This window comes from Lycorma delicatula, chromosome 1 (genome assembly GCF_047948215.1).
Source record: "Lycorma delicatula isolate Av1 chromosome 1, ASM4794821v1, whole genome shotgun sequence".
NCBI lineage: Eukaryota > Metazoa > Arthropoda > Insecta > Hemiptera > Fulgoridae > Lycorma > Lycorma delicatula.
In genome coordinates, this window is record NC_134455.1 from 26465220 (window position 1) to 26486745 (window position 21526).

Sequence of the window (21526 nt, forward strand, 5' to 3'; positions counted from 1 at the left end):
TTTAAAACAGAAAAACTAAAAACCTGAACCGTCTTATTTGATAAAAAAACTTCATTATTTGTGTTTGGTTTTAATTTTTTCCGAGTTCTTTAAACTCTTCATTGTACAATGCCAATGCCAAGTCTAGTTAAATTCTAAAATTCATGGAAAGTTCTAGAAAAGTATCAATTTCAAAACCTTTAGTTGCTAACTGTCCGCATAAACCAAAAATTACATTCAACGATTTTAGGTTAATAGGCGTAACTGAAACCTCGTTGTCGTTATCCTTTTCCAAAAGGGTAGTAAACGGTTTCGTTAACAGCTCTTCTAGTTCTTTTTCTGGGAGTTCCTCGTATTTAGTTTGCAGAAGTTCTTGAATGTCTGAAATTTCAATTTTGTTGAAGTTTTCGTTTTTAATTTCATGTGTTAATGACACAATTTCTATCATTATACCATCGAAGGCCAAGGGCACTGTCTTCTAAAACACACACTTATGGCCAGACGGTCAGCAAGCATGATCATCGACGACTTAATTTCATTTACCGATTCCTTTAGTTGATAATGGTCTGCGATGTGGTAATTTTTCCCGCATTGAATGAGAAACAAATACGTCACTAATTTTCCTTCCATTATCCGTAATTACCTGCTGAATGTACGCCGTAGATAATAAACTTTATAAATAGCGATCATTTAACTAATGACAAGGTGTAATTATGTCGATGTTAACAACATTGTCGTGTTTGGCGGGAAAAATAAATATTAGGCTGTAAAACTTCTAGTTTTTGGGGATATTCAAGGCAAATCTATGACGAGTAGCACTTTAAAAGCCAGTGAATTTTAGTTCAAAAAAGTTATATCACACTTCGTTTGTTATAGTACAATTTATATAGCACGCGCGCGCGCACACACACACACACACACACACACACACACACACACACACACACATATGTACAATATTAATTGTTAGTATTACACTCGGATTTTCCGACACTTAGTAATAATTAATTATTGCTGTACGTAAGTGAATACTCTTTTACATATTGGAATACATAAGGGAATATATTTCCATTCCGTTTCTTACGGAACATCTCTCGGAATACTGATCTTAAACTATTGATGTTATAAAAACATTATAATAATTACGTTATATTTCAGTGATGAACATAATTTATACTATTTGTACTCGTTTTTATTTGTTCTCGAGTGTGTTCTGGTTGTGTGTGTGTGTGTGTGTGTGTGTGTATATATATATTTTTTAAACATATGTGTATGTGTGTGTGTGTGTTTGCTCTCACGCGCTCTCGTAAGTACGTGTATCTGTGTGCATATGTATGTACGGAATTTATTTGTTTGTGCTTTTGCAATAGTGTAAGACAGTTGAATTTGCAGTTCAATTTTATTTTATGTATTTAATTTTATTTTAAGTCCATTTAAAACGTTTGCATTTGTTTTTTTTTCTTTTATTACTTTATTATTACTATTATTTTTGATTACGTAATAATTTTTCCATATTATGTTTATTGTGTTTAATTAATTAACGCGTTTAATTAATTTTTACTATATATGTACCGGATATTGATAGTATTGAACATGTGTTGCAAGGTTTTATTCGTAACTAGGAATGTAATTTTTCTCTGGTGCCACTATATGTTTTTTAATTCCAATGTTTTAGGTTTATGATTTGGTCGATTTTCATCACGTGGTTAGGAGTCTACTTTATGTACATCGTACAATTTTTATTTCCGTTTTTGATGACAAAAATTGTCTTTCAGTGTTCTATTTCTCTATTACCAACAATTAAGAACCGTTATGGAAAAAATGGTTTTCATCGGGTCACGTCATCCCTAAACAAACGATGATTTCAAACTCCAATATATATTAATACATAATAACATTTATTCTATGAATGTTTTATCATACATCATTATATATTCATTTGTAATTACTCATATTTATTAGAAACTGACAAGTCGATTAAATTCTATCCATGAATGACATTTATTTTATTTTAATAATTAGATAATTTTAATAATTTTTTTTTTTTTTTTGTCTTCAGTCATTTGACTGGTTTGATGCAGCTCTCCAAGATTCCCTATCTAGTGCTAGTCGTTTCATTTCAGAATACCCTCTACATCCTACATCCCCAACAATTTGTTTTACATACTCCAAACGTGGCCTGCCTACACAATTTTTCCCTTCTACCTGTCCTTCCAATATTAAAGCGACTATTCCAGGATGCCTTAGTATGTGGCCTATAAGTCTGTCTCTTCTTTTAACTATATTTTTCCAAATGCTTCTTTCTTCATCTATTTGCCGCAATACCTCTTCATTTGTCACTTTATCCACCCATCTGATTTTTAACATTCTCCTATAGCACCACATTTCAAAAGCTTCTATTCTTTTCTTCTCAGATATTCCGATTGTCCAAGTTTCACTTCAATATAAAGCGACACTCCAAACATACACTTTCAAAAATCTTTTCCTGACATTTAAATTAATTTTTGATGTAAACAAATTATATTTCTTACTGAAGGCTCGTTTAGCTTGTGCTATTCGGCATTTTATATCGCTCCTGCTTCGTCCATCTTTAGTAATTCTACTTCCCAAATAACAAAATTCTTCTACCTCCATAATCTTTTCTCCTCCTATTTTCACATTCAGTGGTCCATCTTTGTTATTTCTACTACATTTCATTACTTTTGTTTTGTTCTTGTTTATTTTCATGCGATAGTTCTTGCGTAGGACTTCATCTATGCCGTTCATTGTTTCTTCTAAATCCTTTTTACTCTCGGCTAGAATTACTATATCATCAGCAAATCGTAGCATCTTTATCTTTTCACCTTGTACTGTTACTCCGAATCTAAATTGTTCTTTCACATCATTAACTGCTAGTTCCATGTAAAGATTAAAAAGTAACGGAGATAGGGAACATCCTTGTCGGACTCCCTTTCTTATTAGGGCTTCTTTCTTATGTTCTTCAATTGTTATTGTTGCTGTTTGGTTCCTGTACATGTTAGCAATTGTTCTTCTATCTCTGTATTTGAACCCTAATTTTTTTAAAACGCTGAACATTATATTCCAATCTACGTTATCGAAAGCCTTTTCTAGGTCTATAAACGCCAAGTACGTTGGTTTGTTTTTCTTTAATCTTCCTTCTACTATTAATCTGAGGCCTAAAATTGCTTCCCTTGTCCCTATACTTTTTCTGAAACCAAATTGGTCTTCTCCTAACACTTCTTCCACTCTCCTCTCAATTCTTCTGTATAAAATTCTAGTTAAGATTTTTGATGCATGACTAGTTAAACTAATTGTTCTATATTCTTCACATTTATCTGCCCCTGCTTTCTTTGGTATCATAACTATAACACTTTTTTTGAAGTCTGATGGAAATTCCCCTTTTTCATAAATATTACACACCAGTTTGTATAATCTATCAATCGCTTCCTCACCTGCACTGCGCAGTAATTCTACAGGTATTCCGTCTATTCCAGGAGCCTTTCTGCCATTTAAATCTTTTAATGCTCTCTTAAATTCAGATCTCAGTATTGTTTCTCCCATTTCATCCTCCTCAACTTCCTCTTCTTCCTCTATAACACCATTTTCTAATTCATTTCCTCCGTATAACTCTTCAATATATTCCACCCATCTATCGACTTTACCCTTCGTATTATATATTGGTGTACCATCTTTGTTTAACACATTATTAGATTTTAATTTATGTACCCCAAAATTTTCCTTAACTTTCCTGTATGCTCCGTCTATTTTACCAATGTTCATTTCTCTTTCCACTTCTGAACACTTTTCTTTAATCCACTTTTCTTTCGCCAGTTTGCACTTCCTATTTATAGCATTTCTTAATTGCCGATAGTTCCTTTTACTTTCTTCATCATTAGCATTCTTATATTTTCTACGTTCATCCATCAGCTGCAATATATCGTCTGAAACCCAAGGTTTTCTACCAGTTCTCTTTATTCCGCCTAAGTTTGCTTCTGCTGATTTAAGAATTTCCTTTTTAACATTCTCCCATTCTTCTTCTACATTTTCTACCTTATCTTTTTTTCTCAGACCTCTTGCGATGTCCTCCTCAAAAATCTTCTTTACCCCCTCTTCCTCAAGCTTCTCTAAATTCCACCGATTCATCTGACAACTTTTCTTCAGGTTTTTAAACCCCAATCTACATTTCATTATCACCAAATTATGGTCGCTATCAATGTCTGCTCCAGGGTAAGTTTTGCAGTCAACGAGTTGATTTCTAAATCTTTGCTTAACCATGATATAATCTATCTGATACCTTGCAGTATCGCCTGGCTTTTTCCAAGTGTATATTCTTCTATTATGATTTTTAAATTGGGTGTTGGCAATTACTAAATTATACTTCGTGCAAAACTCTATAAGTCGGTCCCCTCTTTCATTCCTTTTGCCCAGCCTGTATTCACCCACTATATTTCCTTCCTTGCCTTTTCCAATGCTTGCATTCCAATCTCCAACTATTATTAAATTTTCATCTCCTTTTACGTGTTTAATTGCTTCATCAATCTCTTCGTATACACACTCTACCTCATCATCATCATGGGCGCTTGTAGGCATATAAACGTTAACAATCGTTGTCGGTTTAGGTTTTGATTTTATCCTTATTACAATGATTCTATCGCTATGCGTTTTGAAATACTCCACTCTCCTCCCTATCTTCTTGTTCATCACGAAACCTACTCCTGCCTGCCCATTATTTGACGCTGAATTAATTACTCTAAAATCACCCGACCAAAAGTCGCCTTCCTCTTCCCACCGAACCTCACTAATTCCTACTATATCCACATTCACCCTATCCATTTCCCTTTTTAAATTTTCTAGCCTACCAACCTTTTTTAAGCTTCTAACATTCCACGCTCCGACTCGTAGAATGTTATTTTTTAATTTTCTGGTGACCCCTTCCTTAGTAGTCCCCACCCGGAGATCCGAACGGGGGACTATTTTACCTCCGGAATATTTTACCAAGGAAGGCGCCTCCATTATTGCTATGTGAAAATGCAGAGAGCCACATTTTCTTGGAAAAAAAGCAGCTGTAGTTTTCCATTGCTTTCAGCTGCGCAGTACTCAGAGAACTGAGTGATGTTGATACGGCCGTTTAAGTCATTGTGACTCACGCCCCTAACAACTACTGAAAGAGCTGCTGCCCTCTTTCAGGAATCATTCCTTAGTCTGGCTCTCAACAGATACCTCTCCGATATGGTTGCACCTTCGGTCCAGCTTCTCTGTTTCCCTGAACACTCAAGCCCCCTCACCAACGGCAAGGTCTCATGATTCATAGAGGAGAATTTTAATGAATCATATTAAATTAATTATTTTATAAAGGATTTAAATTTAGAATATATTAGCAATTAAACTTTATTAAAATTTAAGTGTATTAATTTAAATAAAAATTATTTTTTTTTAAATATCTAATTAAACAAATTTAAAATTGAATATAAAAATTAATTTTAAAATAATTATTTAAGTGATGAATTTAATTAATTAATTTATTTTATATAATTATTTTTAAAAAAAACTATTACTCATGTAAATATTCATAGTAGACAAATAATTAATGTTTAAATTTTAAGAATATTTTTACTTAAATGAAGAACGTTATTATTACATACATTTTTAATTAAATGTTATTAAATTTCTTTATTATAATATTAAATTTATAACAGTAAAATTATTTTATATATAGAATATATAATATATACATTTATCTTCTACAAAATATTATAAAATAATAACTACGTTCGTCCCTGTGCGCGCATCACGCAAAACTACTGGACAGGTTTTAATAAAACTTTGAAGATTTACACTTTAGAGGCTTGGACATTATATTCAATTAGAATTATCACAGTAATCATAATGGAGATTAAGATATTCGTTAAAAAAAAATTAATCTTTTTACTTCGTTATATTTCTGTTACCGTGGTAAAAGAAAAAGATCTCTGAGTTCAGATCTATATACTTTTAAATACTTTATTATACGATTATTTTTAAATTATTATTACTGTAATTAGCTTAAATTAGCACATTAAGGCAAATTTTTGAGTTTTGATGGTTTATTTTGACAGTCGATATTGGCTTGTCAAAAGATAAAGAAATATGCCTTAAAGAGAAGTAACAATTCGTATTATTCAAAGTTTGCTAAAAGAATGAGAGTACCTCGGTTCTTTGAAACAGCCGAAGTGCGTTATCGTTTAGCTCTTCCCTCAGACTCGAGCTTCAATAAATTCCTCACGAGTTCATACTGATGTTATATTAGAGCTATTGCGGTCACGTAAGGATAAAAGTGACTTTAGCCTATTATGTACACCGATCATAGACATATTGGCGCACGGCAGAAGTGATTTCGTATTGTTATGCTCAGAAATAGACAGGGAAATTATAGGGATATTTTACGCTTCAGGAAACGTTCATTTACCTCCGATTCAAGAACCGCCGATGGTATCTGAAGCACACTTGAATAGAGACCAGTCTAAATCCAAAGATCTTCTAAACAATATAAGAGCCTAAAACAGCTCTTTCAAACGACTTCGGAAATTTTATCAGTATTTTTCTCACAAAAATGGGAATACCAACAAACCGGGAATCCAGCTGGCTAGTATAAAACATATACACGGTGTATCACGACGTTTTCCCGGAAATTTTATGACCTATTCTACTCTTGAAAATAATGGAAAAGGTTCATGTAAACATATGCCCTAAAATGCTTCGTTTGAGATTTACAGTTGTGAAAGATTTCGCTTGGTTATCAGCTACCCCGTTGAAACGAGGTCGTACTGAAATTTTTAGGACGTTAACTGAGGGATAGAATTAGTGATGCCTTATGATTTTTGATCAGAAAAATCGAATAAAATAGGTCCCAGAATCGTATCTCCAATAGTTTTTGAGAAATTTAGGGTGAAATCCAATCAACTGGAGTGAAAAACCCTGTTTTATATGTTTGACGTACAACAATTTTCTTAAATGAGTAATAGATACATAAAACTTCAAATTATACTTGTAGAGAATTTAATTTTGAAGAAAATGGTGTAAGATAAGTTGAATAAAACTAAGAAAAGTTAGAAAAATTAGAATTTTATTTACAAAATATACATTACTACATTGTCAGAAAATTATTTATTTAATAAAAAAAAAAAAAAAACAGTATTTTTTGGTGATATGAAAAATTTGTAAAAACCAAATTAGCTGTTAAAGATTTAAAAATAAGGAAAGAAATTACACATTTGTAAAATAAAAATTACTTATATAATAATTTTTTTGTTAATAACAGAATACAATAAATTATTTGAAAAATTGTATTTCAAAGTTAGCAATAAAATAACAACAGCTGATCAATAATGCGCAATGCTGTATTAGGGTTTAAATCATTCTGTAAGGTACATTAAGTATATCGGGTAATGCAAACTGTGTTGTTAGCGAAAGTTTTCTTTGAATTTTAGATTAACGTGATCGGGTTGCCTTAATTATCTACAACAGAGGAATACGCTGATATGGTATTCATCTTGGGTGTGTGTAATGATAATGCTACAGCGACTATATTAGAATATATAATACGTTTACCGAATCGCAGGATTCCAGATCCCCAAATAATTAGCGCGACTTTTCGCAATCTTCGGGAAACAGGCTACCTATTTATTATTCGTACCAGCTACGAACGATCTGTTCAACACGACGCTGTTAAGGATGAAGTTATTATCGATACTGTTTAGAGCATTCCAGGCGTCAGTGCACGACGTCTTTCTAAGCGGTTCGACGTTCGCATGCGATGGTTTGAAGGATATTGAAGCAATTCTTATCATAAACAGCTAATTCATCTACACCCAGGAGTCAGTCCACTTTGCTAGAAGTTCTGCAACTGGTGCGAAACAAATTGACAACTCTGCAAGTATGTTTTGTTTTCCGATCAGGTAAATTTTACTCTAGAAGGCGTCAACAACATACGCAATGAGCATACATGGGCAGAGGGCAATTCATTGGAAGGAAGGCAATTTTCAAAACCGATTAAGAGTCAATAAATGGTGCGGCCCTCTTCACAATCAGCTTTTGTCCGTTCATATTATTTGGCCGCTTAAATGATGATTTGAATTATTAATTCAACAATCTAACTTGAAATATTAGGATAGAGTAAAAGATCCTTTATGACTCTTTAAATTTAAACCTTATATCTATCTAATACTACGATTTTTAATTTATTATGATGTAGCCATCAACAACAAGAAAACAAAAACAAATAATCAAAGTTTCACCAAATCTGATGTGACTTCCTCGTACGCCTATTAAATTATATACCCACATTTTTTTATAATGAAAAGTACATAAAATTTTATTTCATTAATAACTTCTGATATTTTTTCATATTTTTTTTTTACAATCCAATCGGAGGTTAATAATTATTAATAAATAATATATTAAAATTAAAAAAAGAGAGGGAAGTCTGATTCTAACCGATGTGCCTTCGCCTTATAAGTACCAAATATTTTATTAATTAATATTTCATTTGGCTACAAATCTGGAACCGATGAAAATAAGTACCACTTATGATATATCGTTGAAAAACTTTTAATGAGGGCTTATTACTGCAGTTAAGAAAAAGTCGAAAAGCAAAATTTTTTTTGGACACTTTTGGTTTAGTCAATTGCAATCAAAATGGGAGGTGCACAGCTAAATGTTACAACAGTACTAAATGCAACATTTTAACATACTACGGCTAATCGTTTTTGAGTCATGCGAGATACATACATACAAACGTCACGCCAAAACTAAAATGGATTCAGGGATGGTCAAAATGGATACTTCCGTTGAAATCTGAAAACCGAATTTTTTCGCGATCACAATTCTTCCTTCCCTTCGTACAAGGAAGTAAAAAGGATGGTCTAAGGGTAAACCTAAGCGATATAATTTATATTTTTATGTGTTTTTTTAAGAATGTTAATAGTCGATGTTTCTTTTAATTTTTATATGACGTAAAATGTTTTTGATAGAACACCTTTTACTAGAAGTGATTGTGTGTTTTTAAGTGGCAAGGACCCTTTACACCCTTATTTTGTTGTGTATTCAGGGTTCAACAACATTCTTTGACAAGTCTATTTTTAGATTATTTGTTTTGACAGGACTAGTATCTGACCGTAATCATAATTCTTAGGTTAATGACCACAGCAGTCAATACCCCAAACCTTAAAAAAAAGTAATAATAATTGGTGGTTTTGCCGAATTTCAACTTTCTATTAGTTGAAATAAATCCTCTTTTAGCACAGCTGTAGGATACACGATTAGATAATTATAATAAACTAGCCGACCCGTCTAGCCAGAAACTGGACCCTTAGGGCTCAGGTCGACTCCCCGAAGCTAACCCAGGCGAATCCCAGAACTAACTCAGCGGCTCCTTGGGACCTTGCGCCTACCACAGGGCCACAGAGCTCATTTCGCTCGCCATTCCCGTGTTGCCAGGAGAACCATTTGCCTGGACACCCGCAGAGCTAGCTTCGGTCGCCATTTCCGTCTAGTCAGAGGACTCAGCCTCCTGGACCCCCGCACTGTTCGTTATCTTCGTGGTTGTGAGTATAATACTGATAAAAAAAGAATTTAGGCTTTTAGAAACCTGAAAAATAAACTACATTATAAACAACTTCACCACTCTAGACTCACACGCAGTCCCGACGACAAAATCATTATTATTAAACAGAATTTTTTAAAATCTATTTAATATTATTTAGCGTAAATTTAATTCTATATTTTTTGTAATATTATTCATTCGATTGATTCAAATCCATTCAGTTCAAACCCGGCTAACACAGTAAGTAATTAATTAATCTAGCGCGGTTCATCACATCGCGTCACAGCGCATGCTACTGAGTCGCACGAGGAGTACTGACGGAGCGGAAACGGCCAATACGCAGCTGATTCGAAGTACGCGCTAGATTAATTAATTTTTTTCATATAGTAATAATTATTTCCCCATCGATAAAAAAAGCGTTTTCGAAAGGAAATTTGACAGAGAACACGATAGAAATATTAAAAACTTAATACATGTCGGGGGGGGGGGGGGGGGCAATTGTTAAAAATCGATTTAAACATTTTAATTGTTTATAACAATTTCAATTTGTAAATAATTTTTTTTTCAAGTACTTTTTTATTAAAGCTCGTTCTTTTAACTTTAAAATGGAAAAAAATGAAATCTGTAGCTCAAATAGAACCAGAGTTATGAAGTTTTAAAAAATATACTACAAGCCAAAAATCACCAAATTCTTAAATTTTCAATCCTTTCTATTTCCAAAAAAATGAAAAGAAAAAAAATCCTGGAATAGGTATATCTTTTTTTGTCGTATAGAACACGTAAAAAATGTTTTAGCTAAATCAAAAATGTGTCGGTCAATTTTCGACCAAATCTGTACGGTTTATAAAAGAATGTCCCATATATCTGTTAGCAGATATTAGAGTTCAACTATTACAACATGTTTAAAAAATGACTGACATCTATTTAATCATTTAAGATTTAACTTTATGAAACTGTTAATCTGAGATCTGCAAATGCGGTCTGTTGTATGAAGCACAATGATTGGAATATGTCAATTTTAATCGCTGCATATATCTTATCTAAATTTAATAATCTTTTGTGTAAATAGATGAACAATAAACGGGCATCTGTGTCAAACGCTATTTCTTTACAGTCAAAACAACTTTATTACAAAGGAAAATTATATAGGTCTACAATATGCAAACATTGTCTACGTTTAATTGAAGGATATTTCAGCAAATACTATGAAATGAATACACTAAAACTTAATCAGGAAACCGAGAGAGAACAAATATAGGAACTCAAATTAAACAGCCAATTGGTAAACAGCTATCATGTTTGTTAATCAATAAAACCGCACTAAAACTGAAGCTTTAATGCTGCAATACTACAGCTTATAAAAATTAAAAAAATATTAACACACACACACACATATATATATATATATGTAAGTTGAAATACATAAATATATAAGTTGGAAAAAACATACTTTAGAAAAACAAAAAAGAATTGCGTACAACTAAAACGGTACTTTTCGTTTTTAAAAATTATTTAATTAAATATGAAGAAATAAAGCCTATTTAAAAATAACGTATATTAACAAAATTATGTTATTCTGAGGATACTATTTATCATTATCTTATTCACTGAACACTCATTAAGTATAGCAAAAAGAGATAAAACAATATTTCCATATTTCGATGAATATTAAATGCAAAGTTTTCTCATTTTTTTAACTGAGTAAATTTTAATTGAGTAGAGTGCATTCAGTAAAGATTAGATAATACACCAAAAAGCAAAAAAAAAAAAAAAAATGTGTTTTAATCAATAGGTAGGAAAATGATATTCATGAGTGTGTGAAATAAATATCAAAGACTGAGTTAGCAATAGTACTTTGTTCAATACACTGTTTTCCTTTGAAAACTCTTAACAAAATATAGATACAATTGTTATAAAATATACGAGTATGTTATGCCGTCAGTTGTTTCCGTTCAAAAACATATATCTTCCGGTTTTATAAAAGCTCAGTAATACATTTCAGAATTCAAAAACGGGTTAAAAGATCAATTTTTGTCACCTATATAAGTTCTTACAGATTAATATTAATAACATAAAAATTCAAATATTTTAATTTATTTACTAGAATATAATTTTTATGTTTGCGAGTTTTTAAAAATGTTAACTAAATAAAATGTCCACTTATTATAAAAGGCGAACATTTTCGCGTAATGTAGCGCAACTATTTCAGCTATAAAAAAGGATCTTTTACTCTTGCGTCGCAATTTTTAATTAATTATTTAACTAACAAATTTTCTTTTATGAAATTAAATTATATTCCTGTAAAAAAGTAAACGTAAAAAAAAAGTTTATTTCTTTTCAAATATTAACCGAACCTGAAAACTTTGCATTCTCCAATAACGTGTAGTTATATAGTTTTAAATTAACGTTTTTTTATCACTAATTCATCAAGTAAGCTCGAAATTTGGGTATTTTTTAGTGTATGAAAAATACAGTGCCTGCCAGGGATTCGAACGCAAAACCTCCAGCTGTAAGAATGAGACGCTACCGCTCCACCACGGATCGGTATTTAGAATTAATATTATTATATTACATTATTTTCATAACAATATTTCTCATAAAAATTATTGATATCTTTAAGAATAGATTATAAACTATTTCTCTTTTTAATTTATATTATTTGTTCTCTTATTTACAGTATTTTTTAAATTGTGGTAAAACTTTGGCATATTCTTATTACTAGTTTTCATCGATCCTTTCAGACTAACTCTGGAAATATTCTTTTACCATTCAAGGAGTTACACAACTTTCCATCCCTGACGTAAACTCGTAAACTTCAAGACGAAAGTAATTATATATTACTACTCTGAAAAATATTTACTTTATATATTCATATAACGATTTCTAATAAAGGTAATATTCTTCAGCCCGGAAAGAGCATTTGGGCTTTTAAATACAGAATAACATATATATATATGGAATTGGAATATATCCAGTTTAAAAATCATGTGGTAGAGAATAAGATAGCTTTTTCAAGAAAATATTATTTTAAAATCAACTTTTAAAACGTAATTTGTTGATAATATTGATATATTTTATTTTCCTTTTCTCAGAATTAATTTTTGTTATTAAATCAAATAATTTCCGGTTATCGAATTTTTAATTACTTTTTTTTAACAACACTTTTACTTTCTGTCATCGGCTATATAGTTGCAGCAGGAGCCATAGCTGTAAAGGAAATTATGGTGATTAATAAAACGTTTCGGGTGCAAAGATTTTTGAAAATCTCGACATTTCATGACCTCCCTCTTATCGAAAAATACAAAAAAAAAATAACGTATGGAAACTTCCGGAAGGATATATGTATATCAAATATCTCCGGATTGCTTGAACATTAAAAACTTTAAATCTGGGTATATTTAGAGTACTAATATCGTTAGATTTTGGATTGGATATTTACCGCCAGTTTAAAAAGTCAACTTTTTGTGGGGCATTATAGAAGTTGAAGTATGGTACAGTGATAGTATTAGACAACTTGCTTACATTGATGAAATTTTAAGTCGATCGGACTTAGGAATGGAGATACAATTATCTTAATTTTTTAGAATTTTTATTTTATATTCCCCAAAAAAAAACGATTAAAAAATAAATCGTTAAAATATTTGGTAAAAATATTTGTCTTAATAAGTTAAGGTATATTAACTTAAGGTATATTCTGATTCCAAGGTTTCGTACTCAAAATAATTGTGTTTCAGGTTTTTCTTAATATTTCTGAACTGGTTTAACTATTAAGCACAATATTAGGCCAAAATATTCGTATGCTACCTTAATTGTATTAAGTTTTAGATCCCTACAGACAAGGGGATAAGGTGGTACCTTATTTAGAATTTTATTAATTTTCTTGTAATATATTATACAAATTTTATATTAAAGCGTGAAATTCAATTAAAAATGTTTCTTTGTAAAGGAATCATACAACGGGATATTCATTTTTAAGTAAACATTAGTACATTCGGCAACCTGTATTACCTAGTTAAATATTGCCAAAACTTTTAGAAACACTATAGAAATAGATTTATAATTTTGTTTATTCAATTCTTTATTTAAAATCGATTTCCCAAAATCATTTTACACGTTATATTTAACAATCGATTTTATAAAATAACTAGCCGGTCACGGGGCTCAGCCTCCTGAACCCTTGACAAGTTCGTATCCTCATGTTTGTGAGAATAACATTTAACAACCCTCTAGTGGTGAACGCGTCTTCCCAAATCAGCTGATTTGGAAGTCAAGAGTTCCAGCGTACAAGTCCTAATAAAGTCGTTATTTTTACACGGATTTGAATACTAGATCGTGGATACCGGTGTTCTTTGGGGGTTGGGTTTCAATTAACCACATATATCAGGAATGCTCGAACTGAGACTGTACTAGACTACCATCATACATATCATCCTCAGTCATTCTCTGTAATACCTGAACGGTAATTTCCTGAAGCTAAACAGGAAAAATATTTTACAATAACAATAACAGAAACACATTTTACTGATATTGTTATTTTATTTAATTTTTTTTTTACTATAAATGATCACAAAATATTCTTTCATAAAATGTTTTAAAGTTTTATTAGTATTTCGCCGCGATGAACTTATTGTAGTGATTTTCTAGCTACAGCTCCATTTATCGATCAGCAACTTATGGAACCAAAACTGCATCTCAATAAACATTTTCAAGGAGAACTTTCTTCAATTTTGTTTAAAAAAAAACCTGTACTCAATATCACTTGCTCAGTAAATATTTGCGTTTTTCGGCCTTAATATTGGATCTAGAAAGGTTGTAAAAACTTCAAAAGTTCTTAACAATCGAGATTGATCATTGTCCTGAATCATTTTTATACGATATTTCATTTAAAAGTTATTTTTAAAATCATTGATAACCGATAACTTCAAATGTCGATCGACAACATGTTTTTTATTTGGCATATCGATAAATAATTAAAAAATGAATATTTTGGTTATTCCAGAAAAAAAGTTGTGTAGCCGGTTTTTGTAATAGAAATGTGCGGTTTAATCCCTCATGGCATCGCATCAAAAAAAAAAAAAAAAACATAAAAACCACCCTTGCAATAAATAGAAACTTTTGCCGAATTAGATTTTTTTTTTGTATATCTATGGGTCCTTAATCTTGCTTGAATTTCAAAGAAATCACCTCGTTTTTTATACACATAGAAGAAAAGAAGATATAAATATACATAAGGAGACAACCAGATGATCGAGAGTATATCTTTTGTATGCAAACGTTAGTCTTTGTACTGCCAGCAAATATGCTGTTTGAATTTTTAAAATTAGTCGTACAATTCCAGAGATATGACTGAATTTCGGAATAGGAGAGTGACCGGATAACCGGACAACCGGATCATCGAGAGTATATTTTTTGTATTCAAACGTTAGCTCTTGTACGCTAGCAAATGTTGCTCCGGAGGTTAAACAAAGAATAAAAAGATAAATAACATCAAAACAACACATAAGATTTCGTTTTGTATGAGTATTTATTACCGTCTACTGCTGGTAAATTATATCTAATATTATAAATTATTTTATTATGTATACGGAAATAATACACAAATTTTAATAATAATTTATTATCTGGGACTTCTTTAAATCAAGGATATTTAATTTCTTCTTTTTTTTTCTATAAGTTGAGTTTTTCATTTTTTCTTTCCGCAGTTTAAAAAAAGATTTTATTTTACATTATCTGCCGATCGAATCTTTTCTTCCATCATTTTTCAAACAGTATTGCCACAAAGAAACTAAGCAAAAAATAAATTCTAGTTGAATAACCTTGAAACCGAGTAAAAGTGATTTATCTGTTATCAAGACGCGTTTTTGAACAACAAAAAGTACAGGATATCTCATTTCTATGCTACTCACGTCAGACGGGTATGAAGTATATAATATCAAAATATTATCAGAATTTGGTATATAATCTGTTCAAGGCCTATTGTAACTACGTCTATTTGTACAAAAGTATAAAATAGTAAGCTATTGAGTTTTTGAAGATTAGTTTTATTCGTATTGCTGTTTAAATAAAACAATTTTAATAAAAAATTTAGTTATAAAAAATTCAATAGTACATTTTATTTCACGATCAATTTTCTATCGATTTAAATTAGATGATATTTAAAAATTATGGTTTTTTTTTTACAAAGTAATTTCAAATAAAATTATTTACGATATTCTTGAGGTAAAATAAAAGAGATGAATGATTATTAAAAATTGTTTATTTAAAAGAAAAATTGAGGCCTTTTTTGCTTTATTTTTGTTATATTATTCTAATATACAGTGGAATATTTCTTTACAGAATAGATAAATTAATTTATTGTTTTACACTTCTTTCTATACCAATATTTTATGTATTTACTTCTATTTTTACAATTGCCGCATCTAAGGAATCTGAAACTTTTAGTCAAAATGTGATTTATTTATGAGAAAACCAGTGATGTTTAATATACAAATAATTCCTCTTAATGAAGGAGTGAAAATTATGTTCATATTGTTTAATACTGCCAGTATTTCACTGATATTGTTATACCATGCATGTCAAGAGCAAGAGTAGAGCTAGGTAATGAAAAGAGCTAACAAGAAATCCCTACCCTCCTCACCTTTAACTGTTCCTTTTTTTTTCTGTTTAGCCTCCGGTAACTATCGTTTAGATAATTCTTCAGAGGATGAATGAAGATGATATGTATGAGTGTAGTCTTGTACATTCTCAGTTCGACCATTCCTGAGATGTGTGGTTAATTGAAACCAAACCACCAAAGAACACCGGTATCCACGATCTAGTATTCAAATCCGTGTAAAAATAACTGGCTTTACTAGGACTTGAACGCTGTAACTCTCGACTGTAACAAATCGAAAGTGTAAATGCAAATGATGTTACAAATTACAATTCAACACTGACACAAATTGTAGAATGGCTGTTGAGATTGTTTATAAAATCAATTAAACTGTAATGAAACAGTAGTAGTAGTAGTAGCAGTAGTAGTGTTACAGAAGTAACAAACAGGGATATTTATTGTATAACATTACCTGGAGGTCAATAGGAGTTTACCTTCAAATACTTCTTAAGTATTCAGTTTAAAGCTGTTTTCATTTACTAAATATCACTATATATATATATATATATATATATATATATATATATATACACAACCAGCATCCCCGATGTGGCTTCGCCGCTATATATCATTACTCTCGTTTTCTGTCGTGATCAATTTTTTCTTTTACTTTATGTTGTTTTAGTCAAATAACTGACTGGAGGCATGTGTTGCCAGTCGCGTTGCACATGGCAACACTGGGCTGTGTCGCACCCTTTAAAAATCGATATGCAAAAAACGTCAGAAAGTTTATAAATGTATATCTGGGGAATATTTGCAAGCCCAAAAAATACAGCATTCATGTCTGGCTTCGCCCACGCTATGTGATTACTTGCGTTTCCCGTCAAAGTCAGGGGATATTTAGCAGGTTATGGCTCGCTTCGCTAGGCGTTTAGCCAGAAGGTTCTCGTCTATCCAGTTGGTTCTGCCCCTTCGATCTCTCTGTGTTCATTGAACTCGTGCCTGTTAGAAAAATAAAGATAAATAAAAATTAAAGCCTGTTCAATTTATAAAAAAATATCAGAATATTTTAATTTCTTCAGAGCCACAGTTTGATCAATACAGGATCCGAAATTTTGAGCGATCTGAAGAATGCTGGTTTCAAAATAGTCGACCTCATCTTAAAGTTATTAGTTATTAGCAGATGCTGCAATGCTTCGCTATTGCTCGATTTGAGTATATATGTAGATTAAATTAATACATTTGGATAAAAACATTAACCAAATTAATATTACGGAACTTAAAAAAATGTAATCATTCCCTTTTTCCCAATTTCATTTTTACCGCATTCCCTTTCCCGCCATTACCCTTTAAAATTCAGTTTCCCCGTTTTCCCCTTTTTACCTTCTTCCTTTTACCTTCCCTCTTCCCCTTTTTTCGATTTTCCCTTTTTCCCCTCGCGTAAATCGGTCCAGTAGTTTTTGAATCTATAGCGGACACACATATCGGAAATATTGAAATTGAATCGTAAAATATTTCTTATAGCGTGTGTTACTTTTACGTCCAACAGATAGCGTTGTTTTTTAAAAAAAAGCAAAATTTTACCCGTCACAGGTGTGACATCTTAGGTATATAAATAGTAGGTATACAAAAACACGCGCTTATTCGGATGCAACATTGTGTCAAAATTTTAAAGCAATTGCTGAAGAAATTTCGGAGATATAAGATTTTGAACAAACAAACATTTACATTTTTGTTTATATAGATAACTTAATATTTTGTTAATATTTACTACTTACTTATATCAGAAGATTTAATCCTATGAGCCGTTTCTTTTGACTCGAGAATATACAGAAATAGCATCTAAATCTTGCAAATTTAAGTGTGGATCTGGTTGCAGTTGAACTTCAGTTTGGCCAGTTTAGTCATGTAACAGTTGAAGAGTGAATCACACATTTCTTGAGGTATCGGATTTTTTTTCTAGTCAAATTGTGGTCTGGTTTCTTGATTTATTCGCTTAGATGTTAAAATAATTTGGCATAAAAAATCGTTCGTTGACTTTTTTTGTAAGACAGTTGAAAAAATTTATGCCCCTTGCATATTTTGACGTTTCCTTTAGAGATACTGACTTTGTCTTCTTCCCTGTCAATTCAATCTTTTATGATATTATTTGTTTTCATCTCATTTGGGTGTCCGCTGCGGTATTTGACTTTAACGCTTATTCGACCACAATTAAACTTGGCAACTCCTATGCCAAAAGTTTTTCCTTATGCTGCAGACCTACCAAACTTACCTTTTATTGGGGTGACTATTTTCGCTTTCAAAAAATAAAATTGTTTAATGGCAAAGATCTTCTTTCACCAAAAATCACTCGCCAGATTTCCTTAGCAAACTGTCAAAGAAAGCTAGGAAACATGGCGAAATGATATTTAGGACTTGAAGATTTTAACAATTGAAGAAAACAATCGAAAATGAAATGAAAGCGTTTACGTACTCTGATACTCGCAGCTGTGAAAATCTAAACTGTGACCGGCTAGCCGTTAAGTCATTTCCCGCCAATTGTTGCCGGTAGTAGACCGTTAACGGGGAACCACAGCTCTTCGGTAAATTACATCGGATAAATAGAACGAGGGTTCTATTTATTTTATTAAATTTACATATTTTAATACACGTAATACCGATGATTTATTAAAGGTACGGAAGCAAATTGCTCTATCATCTAAACGATCTTCAAAAACACTGTTAACACTGAGGAAAGTAGCAACAGTGTGAATAATTACGTAATGAAGACTACAGGAGTTGTTCGAGACGCTGACATCTAGCCAGATATACGTCTATACCCACCTGGTTGGTCTAGCGGCTAGTAAAGGCAGTTACTTTTATATGGATTTGAATACTTGATCGTGGGTAAAGGTGTTCTTTGGTGGATGGGTTTCAATTAACACACATCTCAGTAATAGTTGATCTCAGACTTTACTTCATTTAACCTCATTCATCCTTTGAAGTAATACCTGACAGTGATTCCCGGAGACTATACAGGAAAAAAACCTGCTCTGTAGTTATACCTATGTGTTGCAAAATACCACATCAAAATCGGTCCAGTAGTTTTTGAGCGAATGGTAACAGCCATATACACACAACCTCGTACCCCAAACGCACATACCGTCTCCGTTCCGTCGTGGGTTTTTTCATTTTTCGTAAAAAAATTTTTAAAATGTTTTCTTCGTTACAAAAAAATGTACATTTCCATAGAAACAACATTTACAAAACGATATTTATTATTAATATTTATGATAAAATTATTCATTTTAATTGAAAAATAAATCATTTTGAGATATTTTAAATTTAATTCCTTAAATACGCTTTTTGCATTAGTAAATAAAAAAAATAGTTTATATATAAAAAAATATTTCCCTTGAAAAACCCTGCATTCCGGTAGAAATATTCAACGAATTTTTATTTTTCATATATTTTCGGTGAAAATATTAACTTTTTATAAAAAATAAATATTTTATAATTTTTTTCAATAGTTGTTTAATATATTTTTTACTTAAAAACGTATATATTATTTACTTTAAATGAAAACGTTATGTAAAAAAACTTTTAATTGAAAACGACCATCTGCATAGACACCACATTCGTCAAAACAATTTTAATAGGTTAAATAATTGGTCTAAACGATTATTTATTCATGAATATTTTAAATTTTAATACAAATTGTCTTCTTTACAAATCAATAAAGAATACGAGAATACAGTATGCGGCCGAGAATTGTCATGGAGAAAGACAATTCCTGATGACAACATTCCTCTCCGCTTATTCTTATCATCCACCATATAGCCCGGACTTGGCTCCATCCGATTTTCACCTCTTTGTTTACATGAAACGCTGGCTAGGAGGACAACATTTTGGCACAGACATCGAGCTGCAGACCAGCGTAGAAACACGGCTGAAAACACAGGCGGCTCCGTTCTATGACGAGGGTATTGGAAAGTTGGTACCACGCTACGACAAATGTCTAAATCGGATGGCGACTATGTAGAGAAATAGCGTAACTATGTTAGTAGTTGTTACAAAAAAAAATTTTTATTTTCACTGTGGTTTTAATTTCGTGACCGATCGGAATTTGAAAAAAAAATAACCCTCTTATTATTAGCGGCTTATCAGTGTAATGTAATTGTGCTAGTAAAACAAACTCAGGTCGACAACTCCTGAGACGTGTGGTTAATCGAAACCAATCACCAAAGCCTTTTTCATCCGTAGGTCCCGGGTTCGAATCCCGATCAGGCATGGCATTTTCACAATTTATTATTATTCCCTAATCTGTGTAATCTTGTCATTTCAGATGTAGAAAGGAAATCTACAAAGTTAATCCAAAATTCACGTCTAACTATGATATTCGAGAAACTGGCAACATTCAAGATGCGAGTCAATTACACAGATTTTTAGATAAATTATAAATTGTTTACATTTACAGAAAGTTAGGAATTAGCCTAAATCAACATTTCAATCGAGTAATTTTTATTTCCCTTCATCGTACCTCGTATTTTTAATTATTCTATGCGTTTAAGTAGCAACTAATGAGTGATGAATGGTGACAAGACAATAACAAAGATAGCATGAATGAATTCCTTTATTATGATTAACAAATAACTACGGTAAATTGTTTTTCATATTGTATGTAACACATTTAATTGACCACCATCAAGAACAACAGAAAAAAATTTACGGTACCATCAAGAACAAAACAAACCCATCAAAATCGAGCCAACTGTTTTAGAAAAACACATCTACTGCAGCGCCCCCTAGTCTAAAAACCTGCTCTGAATTGATATGTTTATTAGGTAATGCAAAAACCGCATAGAAATCGCTCCAGTAGTTATTGAGGAAAATTGTAACAGCCATACACACACAACCTCTTACCCCAAACGCATATACCGTCTCCATTCCATCGTGGGTAAAAAGTCTGCGCTAAAACTGTTAAATTTGCTTTTTCAAAAAGTACTGTTTGTATTTACTGGGATCAATCTTGCTTGAATTTCAAAGAAATCACCTCGTTTTTTATACACATAGAAGAAAAGAAGATATAAATATACATAAGGAGACAACCAGATGATCGAGAGTATATCTTTTGTATGCAAACGTTAGTCTTTGTACTGCCAGCAAATATGCTGTTTGAATTTTTAAAATTGGTCGTATAATTCCAAAGATATGACTGAATTTCGGAATAGGAGAGTGACCGGATAACCGGACAACCGGATCATCGAGAGTATATTTTTTGTATTCAAACGTTAGCTCTTGTACGCTAGCAAATGTTGCTCCGGAGGTTAAACAAAGAATAAAAAGATAAATAACATCAAAACAACACATAAGATTTCGTTTTGTATGAGTATTTA